The sequence below is a fragment of the Rhinolophus sinicus genome, linkage group LG04 (assembly GCF_036562045.2).
Source record: "Rhinolophus sinicus isolate RSC01 linkage group LG04, ASM3656204v1, whole genome shotgun sequence".
Classification (NCBI taxonomy): domain Eukaryota; kingdom Metazoa; phylum Chordata; class Mammalia; order Chiroptera; family Rhinolophidae; genus Rhinolophus; species Rhinolophus sinicus.
Genome location: NC_133754.1, coordinates 119,567,509 through 119,585,317, shown reverse-complemented (window position 1 = coordinate 119,585,317; position 17,809 = coordinate 119,567,509). Strand labels below are relative to the sequence as shown.

Here is a 17,809-nt window from a genome sequence, read left to right as displayed (position 1 = left end):
TGACACCCAAATGCCCTTCAGAACTGCCCCCAGCTTGACCACTGATATCTCTTTCAATACTTCAACACAAGCCATATATAGTTTTGTTAATCCCATAGGTGGTTCTTAAGCCTTAAAAACAAAACAAAACACACACACACAAAAACGCATAGCTTTTTTTCCCAAATGAAGTCTTATGCAGGACCCAATTTTATAAAAACAGATAACAATTCTCTCCTCTGTGATTAAAGCAGGGAGAAAGACCATCATTCATAGTCTACCCTTTGCCAACACCCACTGAGACTCCTCTGTGGACCTTCAGGTTTGGCTCCATCAATCAGACAGCTCCCTGGATTCCCAATGCCCATTGCCTGTCAGTGACTAAATCTCTGCCTCGGCCCTTTCTTTTCCTTGGCCCACCTGCCTGCAATCATCTTTCAGCCTTCAGATCCTGGGCAGTTGTCACCACCTCCAAGCAGCCTCTCCTGACCTCACTGCTAGGAAGAGACTCTTGTTTCTCCTTTGTTCCAGATCTCGGAATCTGTAACCCTTCCGCTGTACCCAAACAGTCTGAATCATGCTATTCTCACGCCTCTCCCCTACCTTCTAGCCCTTCTATAATGAAGGCCCACCCACCCATCTGGCCACCCCTGCAGGTCCATCAAAGCAGGCTTCACACATGAACCGCCACTCAGGAGAGGGGTCAGCCCACCCCTTTGCCTTCTTTCCTGACTCTGCCCTAATCTGGCTTTGGTTTTGCTCTTTCCTGTGCTCGTGTTGAACCCTTGCTTCTTACCAAACACATGAAGAGGGTCTGACTTGCTTTTCTTGAGTTCTTCACTCTTCCCCCAGCACTGTCTTCCATTTGCACTTTTTCATTTTTCACCTTTTGAGCTCTGGGGACTGTGCTAGAGGTGAGAGGCTGCTGAAGAAAGAAACACAACCCCTCCTCATTCTGAACCATGCGTTGGCTGACTGACCATCAAGCTCCCCCTGGACCTGCCTCAGAAATGACAGGAAAACCAAGATTGCCTGGCGGCTTGTTTAACATGCTAACCCTAAGGGTCCCACCCCTCACCTTTGGAGGTAGGTGATTGACTGACACATTCCAACATTTAAGAACTCCCTGAGCTGGGGAGCTTCACACACCAGGCCTGGCATATGCAGAGCTCCATGGCCAATAGTCATTTATGGAGGAGAATGGGCAGATGGAAATGTGGTCATCTGAAGAGCTGAATTTCCAGCAGGAAGAATGACAGAAAAGTCGTTAGGGAGGAGGAGGGCTGGTCTACCAGCCGCACCACAGGCAGGCAGCCCAGTTCTACAAACCACTGCTGCCTTCTGTGTCTGTTGGCCCCTGTATTGTTCAGACTGGTGGTGAGGTAAGAGAGTCTGAAATCGGGCTACCTGGGTTTGACTCCCAGCTCTATCATTTTCAGAGCTGCAGTCTCTTGAGCTTATTCTGCAACACTGCTAGACTTTAGTTTCCTCTTCTCTAAAGTGGAGATAATAAAATGATCTCTCTCGTTGTGAGAATTAAATGACATTATCCAAATAAAGCATTTGACACAGCACCAGGCACAAGGTAAGTCTGTAATAAACATTAGCTTTTGTTATAGTCAGTAATATTGTAATAACTATGTATGGTGTCAGATGGGTATTAGACTTACCAGGGTACTCACTTCGTAAGTTATAGAAATGTCTAATCACTATGTTGAACCCCTGAAACTAAGATAATATGGCACATCAACTGTCATTGGAAAATTAATTAATTTAAATATTGGCAGCAGGTAAAAAGAGGTCAGCAGTGGGTCTGGCGCACTGTAGGTACTCAGCACCGAGCAATGCTAATCAATCCATGAGACTGGCTTTGACCACACCCAGGCTCTAGGAACTGCACGGACTTTCCCTCAGCAGGTCTGATGTGCTGCCACCTCCCCCCAGCCAGGAGGCAAAGGAGACTGAAGGGACAGGACTCCAGTTGAGGAGGCTTCTTCAGGGACCACACGGAGCAGATGGCCAAAAAGCCTGTGCCAACTGGACATTTATACCTGTTATTTTATGATGGGAATTTGAGCATTCTCAGGGCAGTGCCAGAAAAACTCATCCTGAGTCAAGGGGTATTTTTTAAATACCACATGTCTTCGTTCTGATTTTCTTATGTAACCACAATGGGTAGACTTGCCAAAAATGTTAAAAATAGAAGACAATATAAAAAAGAAAAATCAAAGAGTAAAATCTTCTCATAGTTTCTAAACCAACTTGCATGGAAACAGTTACCCCACAAAAGCATGATGGGTGTCAATGTTTTTATTCATTTAGGGGAGTGGTTTTTGTTTTTCCTGTTTTATTTTTTGGGTAGTTTTACTTACTTTTCCCGTACTATTCTTTAATGACAAGTGAGGGTGACACTACTCTTCTTAAAAACAATAAAAGCTACAAGAGGGGAAAAAAAGCCCTTACAAGCCTCCAAAGGCCTGCGGAATTTTGCCCAAAGAAGTGTGCTGCTCAAGCAAAGTGTGGAAAACAAATGCCTGGGCTGGCGCTGGGCTGAGCCAAACCCCTGTGGCGAGGAGTCGCTTTATTTCTGGTCCAAGCACAGAGTCCAGGAAGCCACATCTACTGACTTCTTTTTCATTTAAGATTCTACATTCATCAATATGCCTTGTTGAGAAAGCCTCCATTAGAGATTTCCTCTATTTGTTCTGAGAAAGAAGGGGGAAAACAGAAACAGTCTCATCATTCCTACCATGTTTCCCCAAAAATAAGACCTAACTGGAAAATAAGCCCTAGCATGATTTTTCAGGATGACATCCCCTGAACATAAGCTTTAATGCGCCTTTTGGAGCAAAAATTAATGTAAGACCCGGTCTTATTTTCAGGGAAACACGGTAGGAAAACAGCAATCGCCCAGCAAGAGACCAAAATAGGTGTTTGCTATCTCCTACTCTCTCCTTAAACTGCATTTTATTAAAATAAATAAATAAATAAAAGCAGCTCCCCAAATTTAGACAGTGTTTGATTTTTATGTAAGTGCCAGATGACTCAAACTTCTTTTAGAATAAGGAAGTAGAGGAACCTATAAAAACACTGATAAGTATATAACCACAAACATTTCTTCCACCAACTTTAGTTCATTAAAAAAGTTCAAAGGCTAAATATAGTTAAAGATGAAAAAACAGTTCCACAAAGACAAGTAAGACTGTCATATTAAAAGAAAAAAACAAAAATCCTGACCACTTTAGCACATCTCAAATGCAGACCTTTACATAACTGATCAAGACACAAACCTTTGCAAATATTTATATTCTAATCACAAGATGGCTGTTCCCAGACTATAAAGTGATTATACAATGAGCTGGTCCTAAATTGGTCTCGTCTAATTTGCCCTAACCCAGCATGGCTTCTAGAAAAAGACAAAACCTGACAGACCAGGGCAGTACGGCCAAGGAGCCCTGATTTATTTCAGCTTTGAAAATCCACTACGCTAGGATCCTCATTTCTGCAGGGAATGCAATCCACCCGGCTGGGCTTGCTGTCCTGAATCAAGCACACGTTTTTCTCATCTTGCAGAGCAATCTTGTGAACTCTAAACACAACCTGCGTAGGCCTCTGGGAGAGAAAAGGGGGGTGGGTGGGGTCGTGCTGGGACAAGAAGCACAGCTCACAGGAGGGCCCAGACAGGAAGGAGGCAGGGCCTTGGCCTTCAAGATGTCCAGTAAGAGAAGCTTTCCAAGCTGGCATCACAAGCAGAGATGGGTCTGCTGCCCAGAGAGCTAGGTCCCTAAACTGGTCCAAATCAAGGAGCGACTCGTGGTTTCTGGGGGGTGACACAGGGGACCTGAAACTGGAAAGTGGGGGCAGAGTGCGGTGGAATTCCAGTCCCTTCACCCAGAGGGCTAGCCACAAACAGGGGAAGTAGATGATGGAACTGTCGTGCAGGGAGGCCTGCGGGGTCTCTGCTCCCGCTCCCCACATAAGAACGCAGGACATGGTGAGGACAAAAAGAACACCCACGGAGCCATAGATGGGGGAGTCATACCACTATATTCTCACTGGCGGCATCCGCCTCTCTGCAATCCGCTCTTGCTAGCTCAGCCACCATCTTCTTGCTAGCCCCCATTTTTTTCTCTCTCTGCTAGCGTAGCCACAGCAGTTATATTAGGGGCCAATGGCTCACTGGTTACAGCTGACAGCCAACTAGCCACAGCTGATGGCCATGCAATCACAGTTGATGGCCATTTACTACCTGAGCCAGCACCTGTCTATGTGAGGCCAAGAGCCTGGAAACTGCTTTTTGGGGTTCTGTCCCCACAGGACCCCATCAAGATGTTCCCTCAAGGTCATCAGAGATCATGCATCCTCCTCAGTTCTGCACTCCACCTCACCTTGCTCACAGGAGTAAGGGAAGAGAGCACCTTGGCATTCATTTGGGAAGCTGCCCAGGTAGTCTAAGATTTCACCTGGGGCACCTGACCTGAGAGCAGCCATAGACATGAAGCACCAATTGTGTCATTTTTTAATAATAGTCTAGGTTTAGAGTGTATTTCATTAGCCACCACAGATTGTGTGGGAAGGAGATAAAGTAATTCTGAATTTGCATTGCCTCCAACCATATCCTAGTAAACATAAGGAGGACCTTTAAGTACAGGTGCTTTCTGACTAATGATAAAATAAATGTACACGTCATTATTCCACAGCCTACCAGAAACTCCTGAGGATTTAGAAAAAATGATTCAAGTGGAGTTTCCCTAGTCCTCATTGGCCCAACCTACCTCTCCCGCCCTGGCTACTACTTTTTCATTTCTCTCATGAAGGCTGGCTGAATAAACCTCACCCAAGCCAGCAAACAAGTGAAGGCAATGACAGTTTTCATGGCACAGCCCAGGTCAGCATACCCTAGACTATTAAACTAGTTGCCATGCTGACAGGTATGACGTGTTAACCTGCTGGTTAGAACCTCCCAATCATGTCTGTTATGAGACACACAGCTATTTCCTGTTCTGGGAAACGCTGGAGAGGCAAGGGAAAGGATGAAAGGAAGAGATTCATGACAAAACCTGGCAAAGGCTCTTTGAGGATCTGCAGCTCTTTCTCTCAGGCAATAGCCAACAGTCCCTTCAAAATGAACTTTGAAATCTGGAGCAAATTTTGAAAAGAAGTCTAGTGTTACCCTGTAATTTCCACCCTGTTCAAACCTTATCATTTGGCTGAAGAGACCTACCATTAAAGGATGGGGAAAACACTGAATAATCCAGACATAAAGTACATGGAACACCAGTGGTCACTCAAAACTCCAAATAATGTTTGGATGTTTGTTCCATCAGTTCTGCTTACATCAAGCTCTGGGGCTCATCGGACACCTGGGTTTATCTAGCTGTTAATAAAAATAGTGATGTTACAAATGCCTGAAAGGAAGGAGCAGAGAAGGGAAGAAGAATCAATGTCTATTCACCTTCTGTTACTCTGAGTCTGTCATTTGAGCCAGTCTTGAATATCTTCCCCATGGCCTATGAGGTAAGGTCCCACATGTGCATCGTGGCTTCTACGGTCTTTCAGACCTGGCCAAGCCCAGCCCCTGCCTCCACACCTCTGCCCAGGCTCGTGCCCCTGCCAGAATGCCTGCATCTTCCTTTCCACACTTCAAACCAAATCCATTCCCCAGTGAAGCATTCTCTAAAGGTTGCTTGAGGTTCCTGATGAAACCCCTGTATACGGAATGCACCAGATGGCTATTTTAGAACTCAGCCGGGCTCTGCAAAAATATATGTAATGAGACAAAGAAAATTGTGTGTATCATAATCCCAGAAGGCACAAGGAGTAAATTGTAGGCCTGATGGGGTCGCTCCTGGCTAGGAATGCAGCCATGATGGGACTGACCCTTCCTACAAGGTCTTGCCTGCGGACAGGCCTCCTGCCGAAGCTGTCTCATCTACTGGAAAGCACAGCTACCATGCCTATGGTCAAATCTCTTTATGGGCTGCACATAAATCTTTGAAGGCTTATGATAGATAGTTGTTTCCAGAATACAAAAAGAAAAACAACAACAAAAAAAACACCAAATGTTTAAGTACATGTCTACAAGTACATGATGTTTCCTTCTTAATTGTTAAATCTAATATTCAACAATGTTATTCTATAGGAACACAATTGGTAGGTTAAATTTTCTCACTTTATAAGAACACACAACTATATAACTCCTTAGAAATCTGAGCCAATCAAAACTGAATGAGTTACTTATAGTCAATTTCAAAGGCCAAACTATAGAAATGCTTTTCATTTCCTGCAGCAAAACTTAGATTTAATGTGGCGTGTGGGTGCACGTTGATAGGTTCGGTATAAGTGTGGGCAGAAGACTCGGGGCCTCAAAGTCATGAAGACAGGTCCCGTGTGCAGCTGGAGGAAAGAGATTGCTGGTAGAACATAAAGCAGGGGTGTCCAAACTTTGTTCAACGGTTTTCACCAAGGGCCATATGCGGTAAAATACACAAACAGCCGGGCCACTCACTCGAGGTGAAGTACGTATTGCCTCACCTGGTTTATTTAAGTAAACTAAATATATTTTTGGAATTTGCTGCGGGCCAATTAACAATGGATCTCGGGCCGCAGTTGGCCCACGGGCCACAGTTTGGGCACCCCTGACATAAAGCAATACAGGCGGATATGGCAGAGCTCAGTCATGGCTGATATGGTCCCTCCACTGCTCCCACCTCTCATGAAATCATTAATGAAACTACAGACCCAGGAAAATGCTGATTTCCATGGAATTTCTTGTAGAAATAGAAAAAGGATAAGGCTAGGAGTCCAGATTGGATTCTGAGTAGAAATAAATAAGGAGGGTGCACAATTCAGGAGCAGGGACAGAAAAGCAAAAGAGGGGGTTGGGGAAAGCAGGGGTGAGGGGGACAGAGAACAAAAGAAGGGTCAGAGAAGCGGTGAGGGGCCATGTTGAATTCATAGTACCAGGAATTAGGGTTCAGACCAAGTTCTGCCTAAGTTTTTTTGGGGAAAGGCTGTCCCAAGTAAGAGATGTTACCTGCATTTCATAATGAATACTCTTCTGAAAACAACCTATCAAGATTGTCTTGGTCTAAAGACAGGCTGCAAAGAGAAGTGATGGGGGGGTCCTTCCTAAGGGCTCCCTTCAGAGAGCCCCACTCATTGGGAGAGGAGGGGGAAGGAAGGGCTAGTCAAAGCCTACACAGACTCCTTGATCCAAAAAGGTCTCCCAGGGTTGCAACGGCCGTCTTCCGCCTACCAGGTGGGGGCTGAGAAGGTAGTCTCTGTACTTCCGGTTATAGTGGACCACTATTAAAAACAAAATGAAGCAAAACAAAAAAGCGGGTGGGGCAGGAAACCATAGGAAGTGCACATTTCTCCCTGAGCGAAGCTCATGGGTGGGGAGCCATAGGCAGAGCACACACTGACGTCCATTATTTTGAGCTTATTTCTATTTTAAATAAAAACCGTAAAGAACTTGACAAATATTTGCTGTTGGCCTCAACTTTGGAGTCACTTCATCCATGTTAAAGGGCCACCATAAAAGCTCCAATGGGCAGCGGTGCCAGGACGATTCCCTTCTGTTTGTTCCAGACATCGTTCCTGCTGCATTTCAGGTCGGCTCACCTGGTTCACCTCCAGAGCCACGCACCTGCCCTGCATAAATCAACCCCTCAGCTGGCTCTCACTCTCTCTCTCTCTCTTTCTTCCTCCCTCCCTCCTTCCCTCCCTCTCCCTCTCTCTCTGATCTAAGGATCCCATGCGTCCTGGGCTTTTTCTGCAGGCACTCATATCAAGGCATCAGGGTCACCAGGGTACCAGCCAGTAAACTACCTCCACACAGCCAGGTCCAGGTACCCACCTTGGATGGGCTAGCCTAGGACCCTGAGACATAGAGTGACAGTGACCATGACACCTCAGTTAGTGGAAACTTGACTCCTGGCCTTTAACTCTGACGACACATAAACCACCCTGGAAAACTGAACTTGCCACTACTATTTTTAAACATACCACTCACCCAAGCTCTAGACCAGTAGGTGGACAGTTTCAGCAGATATATTTTTGGCATCCAGTCCACATATTGATAAAACATTAATAACAATAAGAGTCATGGCAAATACTTCTACACACATTTATCACTTGCTTATTACTATTAACTATTGCTAACCATATAAGTGCGAATGCTCTGAGGTGATATTCAAGCCGCTACAATTAAAGCATCAAAACCTACATTTAATTTGTCCAATCACTATTTCTTGAGCAGCGGCTATGTCAGGCTGGGTTTGCTGTGGTGAACAAAACAGTCATGATTCTTATCTTAATGGGCTTAGAGTCTGGTGGGGGAGAAGCCATTAAACACACACACACACACACACACACACACACACGCACGATATACAGTAACAAATTGTGCTGTGTGCTAAGAATGAAAAGAACACTGCTACAAGAGAAGACAATGGGGCAAGAGCTAGTTTAGATGGTGGCCCAGGAATGCTTCTTTGAGGAAGATACCTGTGCACAGAGACTAGAGGGACAGGGACGCAGCACAGCTTGCCAGAGCGGGAGGAGTTTCCAATGCATAAGGACTGGCAAGTGAGAACTGGCAAGTGAGAAGGCCTGAGCAGGGCACACCGAATACATCTGTGACCCCTCACAACACTGCTGAAGCTTGCAGTTCCTAGGTCTTCCTTTCACCATCACTCTAGCTTTTTCAGATCCTTTTTTACATCAGCTCAGGTCCCAGGAAGTATGCCATATTTATCCACAGAACTATCTGCTGTCTCTGAGTCTCACACCTGCCCTCCTAGGCTCAGCTCTGTATTGTCCCTGAGACTGGAAGTCTGCAAAGGATTTTCCCAAGCTCCCTTACCAATGGGTTTCCTATTATGCTATAACCGTGAGAAGCACAGGAGGGAGAGCAAGAGGCAGAATAAACACAAAATCTCCCTGCATTTAGCTCTTTCAGTGTGACAGCTGCTGTAGTAGCAGCAAGAGTACGTGACTCAGAACTTACCATACTACCTAACTCAGCTGGATATTCAGCCCAGCGAATATCATAGTGAACTAACTGTAAAAACATTTTCTTTACACAGAGATTCAGGATTGGCATCACATCTACGGAGGGTTCATGACACAACATTGAGTAGCACTGACTCAGTCACAGGGGAGATTCCTTTGTGTAGCCAGCAGCACACGGCGACACCGGTCCACACTGGGGGTAAGTGAGGCTTATTTACCAAATGTACATTTCCAGGCTGTCTGTGCCCACTTATCTCATGCCAGGGCTGAGAGAAGGACTGGTATAAGGTTATAACCATCCCATGGCAGGGGCTCAGAATTGTTCCTACTTATTCTGGAAAGACTGGTAACTTACACAGACTGAAAAAGCCAGACGTGATGTTTCAAACGATGCCGTCTGGTTGGCGGGGGGAGGGGGGTTAGACAACTATGGTTCTCAGTCTCGGTTTGGAAAATTTCTATGTTGCCACCAGGTTTTCTATCCAGCCATTTTAGGCTTGTTTTCCAGCTTTTCACCAGTGTTTCATGTTCATACATACTCTTTGCCACAGCACAGCTTTTTGTTAAGAGCATTCCCTTTTACTTCTCCTGGGTCATCCTCCCCTTTCACTTTTGGTTTTCTTCCCTTGTCATTTAAGCTTTGAAGGCTAGAAATCCAACAGAAGCCTTTTTGTGTGGGGGATTCCCTCACTCCCAGGCAGTTCTGAAAGCAGCAGGTGCCTCTGCAAAGGCTTTGGTTGGACCTTAGACCTATACCCAGCAGCTGCTAATCCTGGGCGCTCACTCTTAAAAGCAGTAAAATGGACTTAAATCAAAAACAAGTGCAGTGGGGATTAACTCCCTCATCTTTAACTCAAGCCACTCTTGCCTTGACAGTTTTCAAAACCACTAAGCTCATTTCTCTCGGCATGGGAAGAGAGAACGGCAGTGTTGCTGGTGTCGAGTGTGGTTTAAACTGGAGGTGGGGAGGCATGGATTTCCCTAAGCGGGAGATGAATGCAAACTGTGGGTGGGAGCGAGGTGGGGATGAGGGATGGAGGGTAGCTTGCAGGGTGCCAGAGCTGCAAGGAAAAGCACACATAGGCCGCCAGGGAGTGAACCATCACATCAGATAAGAAAAGAATCTATTTCCTTTTTTGGGAACTGAGGAGTGAGTAACAGGGATACAAAACCTACTTTGCGTCAGGCAATTTCTATGCCCTGGGGGGGACAAAGATGAATGAGACACCAGTCACTGCCACCAAGGTGCTCACGGTTTAGTGAGGGAGGTTTATAGATAGACACACACACACACACACACACACACACAAAACCACAATAATACATTAATATTATCTTGAGTGTTAGCAGAATTATGAGTCTGCTTAAAGAGGAAGAAGTAACTAATAATATTTAAGAGAGAGACTCCAGAAAAGCTTCCCATAGGAGATGAGATTTGAACGTGGTCATTTAAAGATGAGTAGGAGGTTGTCTGGTGGGAGACACGAAAAGGCAGAAAGCACTTTATCTGTTGGGGAAGAAGCTGCTGTGGCTCAGGAATGAGAGGGAGGGGTGGGAAAGGAAGTCTACAGAGCTTACCTGACTTGCACTAAGGTTCCCAAGTGAAATAGCTCCAAGGCCACCTAACCAGGTTTCTTGAGTGTCCTTCCAGCGCTCTTTGCACTGGACCACGATGCCTTTATTTCCAATGAAATAGAGCCATGTGAAACTAGAATCACTTTAAATAAATGCCATCAGATGCTGTGGGCACAATGGGAAGCTCGAGGGGATGCCAGATGGAAGCACAGAAAAGTGAAGGAGAAGGTAGATTATAACAACAATGACAACAACCGGAACAAAAAGATTGTTTATCAAAGCCCCAAATAATACACCATAGAGCCTTTTTTTTTCCAATTTCGAAAAAAAAGTATATCAAGGCAAAGGAAGACAATAATAATAGTGATAATAATTGCAACAAACGTTCCTAGTACTTTACACTTTTAAACTCCTCATATATATACATATAATTTCATCACATGAATAAGATAATTCTATAGTATGGACAAAATTAACATGCAGTCCGTAACTAAAAAGTATGAGATATATTATTTATACCTGTTCATTTGAGGCTATCTCTGCTGTCAAAATACAAAACTGACGCCTTCATGCTGAGGGATTTGGTGCCGATTCCACGTAAAGCACAAGGTTAGAAAATGAGAAAACAGAAGTATATTCATGCTGTTTATTACGAAAGAAAATGTTTTGCTTTCAAATAATGGGATGGCTTTGAAATTACGCAAGAGAGTACAGCAACACCCACGGAGAAAAGAGTGCAGCAAACTTTTAGGATATTTTAGGCCCCACGACAATTTTGCCAGAATGAGGCTTATTTTCTTCCCCAAAATAGTTGCTGTCAATCAGCTGCTTAGTTTTGGAGAGCGGGGAAAAAAAAGATATATCAGAATCAACCATTCTTTTTCTATGTTCCAGATTTGATAGATGATTCCTTAAAGGTCAATATACACATTTTAATATTTTATGAGCACCTTTTACTTGGCATCCCCACCTTTATAAGTACATCTCAAGCTCCAGTCTGAGATACCTACATGGAAAACAGTCTTCTCATTCCCTCCCACAAGTCAAATTGAGAACCCTTTTAGTGAAGAAAAAAGAATTCTGTAAATGAGATTTGAGAGTGGAGGGAGGCTTGTTCGTGGCACATTAAAAGCAAATTGCAGAGTATTTTTTGTAAAACTGAAAACCCTGTATATGCACGTATCTATTTGTGTGCGTTTGCATGAGGAAGGAGAAAGGTGTGGAACAATAGAAGCCAGTCTGTGGAGGAAGTGGGAGGAAGGAAATGAGAAGGAAAATGAGGGCAGAGATTAACTTTTTCTCATATATCTTCATAATGTTCACACTTGTTACAATAATCATAAAATGTCATAGTTTTCCCTTAATTGAACAGAAAAAAACTGAAAAGAAAAACAGATCCCATGAGTTAAAAAAAAAACCACACAAAAAAAAATACTTTAAAAAACTGATTCAAAAAGCATTCCCTGAGTAAAATATATCCAATAGCAAAGAAATGGTCTCTTAAGGCGCAGCAGGTATCTGGCACATAGTCTGCCAGCCAAATGCTGCCTAAATGACCCCTAAGGTGGAGATACCTGGACGATTTTCAGAAAAGTAATTCATCTCATATCTAGCACTACAAATAAGCAGACCAATGGCATTCAACCACTAACCAAACCGGTATCTGGAACTGACAGCTCCCAGGCATCATGCTAGCAAGTTTAGAGCAATTATTAATTTTCTCTGGGGCAGAAGAGAACTAACTCCAGTTCTAGACTATTTGGGTTTCGTGTACTCAATTTCTAATACAAAATTGACACACAAAGGGAACTAAGTATAAAGCGAGCTCTGAGGATGTGTCCCAGGGCTTGGAGTCGGTGTGAATGCTGCAGTGGAAAGAGCACGGCTTTGGAAAGGAGCAGTCCTGGGCTTACATTCTGGCTCAGCTATCACTTTGCTACATAGCCTTGGACGGATCCGTCAGTCTCTGTGAGCTTCTGCTTTCTAATGCGCAAAATGGGGATAAGTGTTCCTTTCTTGCAGGTTGTAGAGAGACATGAGTACGATCATATATTTAAGTCACTTAGCAGCCACACTGGCAGGCAACAGACACCCACAAAAGGGAGCTATTATTACTAAATTCGTCCAACGCCCGTTGATCAAGAGGGGGCCCTCTCTGCTCATTCTCAAAGAACAGGCACTTGTAGTGGTGTCCCTCCCCCACCCACATCTGAGGAGTTTGGATCACAAAAGTTGGATCCTATGAAAATGCAAGTTATGATTCACCAGGCAGGTATGGATGGGGTCTGAGATGCTGCATTTCTAACAAACTGCTAGCGATGCAGAGTCTGCTGTCCTTCGTGCCTTAATAGGAGTAGCAAGGCCCTAGGGCAAAACAGTCATAAATTCAAATAAAATAAAGGAAGCTGCGGGAGATGGGACAGACTCTGAGGCAGCCTTACCGACTCCATCCCCATGCCTGAACACAAGCGGTGCGCTTCCACTGTAGCTCTCACCACACTCCCAGAAGTCTCCTGTCTGCTCCACTGGGCTGCGGGCTCCCTGAGGGAAGGAGCCCATCGTCAGGGCCCCAAGACGATGCTGCACGCAATTCAGTTATGAGTCAATAAGTGGATCCTTCAATTCAACCATGAATGTGGTGAACGAATGACATTCAGGGAAATTGCTATTGGTTTATGTGTCAAAGTCCAAACGGGTCTGAACTTTGTATTTCTTAACGACTAGGTGAACTTCACATATTATGAGTGTTGTTGGGATTGAGTAGGTTATTGAGCTTGATATTCAGGCAAAAGAACCATCAAGAAAGATCAATCTTGGACATTCACTCTAGAAATATAAAGTTTCAAGAGTTCCCTTTACTCTAACATGAAAAAGAAAGATCCAGAACTCCCTTCTCTCAAGTGGAGACTTCTGTCCTTGGGAATAGTAAGTATAGTTCCCAATATCTCAAAGGGACAACGTCTCTTACAAAACAATCATGTTGGCAATATATTATTATAACTAGCATAGATTCTCTTCTAAGGCCTGGAACAGCTTTAATCCTCAATGCTACTCCAGTTTATAGGTTTTCTGAGTAATTAAGAGTTGAAAAACAAACAAACGAAAAAACAAAAAACACATTCATTGCTTTCATGACAAAACAGAGCAAGTTTTCCAGCTGGGCCTTCATATTAGCATCAGCTCGTACCATTAAGTCATGTAGTCTTTACATGGTTCAACTTACCCATGGACAAGTGGAGATTATGTTTGCCAGGTAAAGTACAATAGCAAAATCTGCTTTTATTGCTAGGAGTTAGAAATCTTGTTCAACTCAGGACCACTGAAAAGTTAACACCAGGAAGCCCTTGCTCAAATTAGACAACACCAGGAAGCCCTTGCTCAAATTTGATCTATTTATAACATGATTCCTTTCATCACAACCTCAAGTTCTCTTTCAGTTGGTCAGTGCAGGGCCAGTCTTTGTGGATCCTTTGTTGCAAACTGGCACACTGTGTACATGGACAGTACAGTATCTATTTCTAAACCTTTCCAGATACGTTTAAAATGTTAGTTCTGCTGCCTAAATGTTCAAAACATGGGTGTGGTTGGTTGTAGTTCATCTTCTTGGTGGAATAATAGGACTCTGATAAATATGGTGCATTACATTTATAATAGGGGACACTGTAATGAGGTGTTTTAAAACTCAGCTCTGATTTAATCAAGTCACCCCAGGTAATCACACATACTAACCTCTGTCAGCAAAGGAATCCACCTTTCTGAACTGAATACTTCTCCTGAATAGCACAGACTCTCCCTTGGCTTCTGACGACTTTTAAAACCATTCTTTAATTAATGCTTTCAGCACCCCTGTGGCCTCATTATGCTGCAGTTATTAAGCATTTTATTTCCTTAGTCCCAAAGGTTCTCAAAGCCAATACATGTTCCCCAGCAGACATTTATGTTTTCTTACAGAGGGATTGGTTTTCCATTCATGATATAAAACAAATGTAAATTAGAATGATGGTTAAGATGGCCCAGACTTTTTTCCAAACATTTTCATAGTTGGCAGCACTCCACTTTCTTCTCCCTTTAAGCCAAGAAACTTAAATGGTTAGTCTTCCTCATGGGGTAAAAATATCTAGGCAAAAGCAGTCGAAGAATATTCAGAGCAGTTTCCCACAAAGACATTCTTTAAAAGGCTCCCTATTTGGGGTTCTCCTAAACATGTCATTGGGGGGGTCAATTCCTACAACCTTTCTGAAAGTCACCATGAAGCTCAACTATACCTTCTTACTCACAGGTCACTTCTGGGAATTTTCCCAAATGAAAAATCATAGATGTGCACAAAGCTTAGATGTGCTAGCTTATGAATGTCTGTAGTACCACACTGTTTCTTGTTCAAAAAGATAGGAAAAACCTCTTTCCAAAAATATATCAATAATGGAGTATCCATGTAATGTAATTCTATACAGACCTTTGAAAAGCTTTAATACAATATTTAAAGATATGAAAATCTTTATGATTTATTATTGCACATTGTGGGGACAAAGCCCCAGAGAGCAGTTTCCAGGCTCTCGGCCTCATGTGGAAAGGTGCTGGCTTGGGTAGTAGATGGCCGTCGGCAGAGGCTAGTTGGCCATCAGCTGTAACCAGAGGCCATTGGGCACTAGTATAACTGCCGCAGCTGCACTGGGGAGTAGGAGTCGGTCGATTGGCAGAAAAGAAGACAGCAGGTCTCAGGTCATGTGAATCCAGCCTCCAGTGAGACTATAGTGGTGTGACTCCCCTACCTATGGCTCCGTGGTTGTTCCTTTTTGGCCTCATCATATCCTGTATTCTTGTGTGGGGAGCGGGAGCTGAGACCCCGCAGGCCGCCCTGCACGACACACATAAACAAGTAAATAATGAAATAGCATGTCTAGAATTATGTCACTTTCCTAAAAAAAAAAAAAAATTGACTGAAAAGAATTAAACTCAAAAGTGAACCATAATTATCTCTAGATGGTAGGATAGAGTGATTTTAAATGTCTTCTTTTGTACTTTCCTGAATTTTTGTATAATAGTTTTATATTTTGTATGCTAAATACGTTATTACTTTTGTAATCAGAATATGAAATGTTTTCCTCATGTTTTTTCTTACCAGCATGAATATAGTCTTCATATATGTAGAACTAACTAATTACTTGATTAGTAGGAAATAAAAAACAAGACTAGTGAACACAAAGTTAATTTACTATATAGATTCAGCATTAACTACTTTAAACAAATTCCTCCTCCTACTAGGAATTTCTCTACCAACTAGCACCGATTTCTACTAGCAGATCTTTTTTTCTGAAGCAGTTCAATGATTCTTAGAAAATCCACCTGAAAATCCAAGGAAGGCAAGGAAATACAATGTGCAAAAGAAGCTGGCCTTGGCGGTACACAGAGAGGTGGAAACTATGAATATGAATGGATAGAGCTTCTGGACCACAGGATCAGGGAAGAGGGAAATGCTATTCAAAAGACAGCTGCCAGCCCCATCCCCCAGGCTGTCACTCCCTGCGGCCCCTCCTCTTTCCTGGCCTTGACTGGCGGCCACAGGAACGCTGTGGTGCACGCATGTGGCCTTCGTGGAGTTCTCACACTCGAAAAGCACTGAGGATAAAAGGCCACTGTGTGGAAAGTGTGTGACTCAGAATAACCACAGGGCTCGGAGTGCTTAGGAATATGTTGCTCCTTTTCATATCAATCACGGCGTTTGCCAAGCTACTCCCCCATCTACTGGGAGGTACAAGGGTGAACACTGTTTAATTGGCTTTGGGAATCTTAAGAGCTGTGCTAGACCATTAATTAGAGGAGTTGTTGGAGTTAAGTGTGTGATGTGTGTGTTGGGGAGGGGAAGGCTGGTTATGCCATGGTCTTGGTAAACCATTCACAAATGCCCCTTTGCACAAGCGTAAGAGAGAGTAGAAGCAAGTGAGGAGAACTCACTTCTGACTAAAAGAGAGTTCAAGGCAGCATTAGCCTAAGTTTTTGTTCAGGCACCTAATTAATCCCTTTGAATACAAATACTACTTACAAATAACGCTGAAATTATTTATTCTCAATGCCAGAATTTTCTCATCTAGACCAACAGAGAAAACCCTGATTGGTAGTATCAGTGTCTCATACTCAAATGCTTTTAGCTGTGAGGCAGGTAGGGAGGACAAACAGTGCTGGGTAGTGCACCATTTAAAGGGGGCAGCTCCTCAGCCCTAACAGCAGTTACTAATGTGGAGACAAAAACCCAGAATTGCTGGATCTTCTGACTTTTCTAGAGTAATTGGTAGTCCAGATTTTTATGTAAAATCTCTGTGTTTTTACAGGTGGACAATAAAAAGGGAAATCAATGCTTTCTATGAACAAACAAAACGTCTCTGAGGGTCAGAATGGACTGCCGGTTTGCAACTCCCAATTCAAAACAGGATCTTAACATAGGATTTTCAACGTGCACATTACTCAATTTACTTGTATAAGTATATATTACTATCCAATATATGGACTAGAAAAGAAACATAAATTTAAATTCTAAACTGCTTCACCCATTTATCCTAATCAAGTTCCGAAATTCATTTCAGTTCTCCTTTTATTGAAATAGGAATCATATACTAGGGTTTTACAATTTAAATATTTCTCTAAGGACTTAAAAGAGCAACTGCATTTATTAGGTTGGTGCAAAAGTAATGACGGTTTTGAAGGTTAAAAACAACAGCAAAAACCACCATTACTTTGCACCAACCTAATATTTATTCCACGTCAGAGCTATTGCTGATGACTTATTCCTTTAATGTATGAAAATACCGAGGAACAAAGAAAAATCACATAGAAGCCAGAGGAGGAGGCTGGAAGCCAAGAATCCTGTCTCCTTCTGACTCAACAATCAAATAAGAACCTTCTCTAAAAACTAAGAAAACAAGCCTATTATCTCTTTAGACTCATGAAGCAAGTTATCATGTAAACAAATTACTATTGTAAAAGTCCCAGCAAGACAACTAGGGTCCTCATTTTAAAACACATGGAAATGAAATGTGTCAGGTTGAGACATCTGTTTTTAATGACTGGAATATTAATCACATCTAATCTAATGTACATTTTAAAATGAGTAACTCAAATATTCAACAGGGCTGTCCAATTTAATAAACATTCTCAGTCTCCGAGGACACTTTATTTATTATTTACCAATTTGCTCTCCACACATGCCATTTCTCCTTAGAATGGCTACATTGGTCTGTGAGGG

At 43.1% G+C, this 17,809-nt stretch overlaps 1 protein-coding gene across 3 annotated transcripts in view; it reads right to left on the bottom strand.

The window, feature by feature from the left end:
* MOB3B (MOB kinase activator 3B) overlaps positions 1-17,809 on the bottom strand; it is a 179,509-nt gene that overhangs the window by 134,736 nt on the left and 26,964 nt on the right. The window contains exon 1 of one of the 3 annotated variants that reach the window (XM_019736288.2): positions 11,092-11,173. The exons of the other annotated variants lie outside the window; for them this stretch is intronic. The gene's annotated coding sequence lies outside the window, so the exon portion shown is untranslated. Of the gene's footprint in view, positions 1-11,091; positions 11,174-17,809 lie in introns of those variants that run through there. 3 annotated transcript variants of the gene reach the window in all.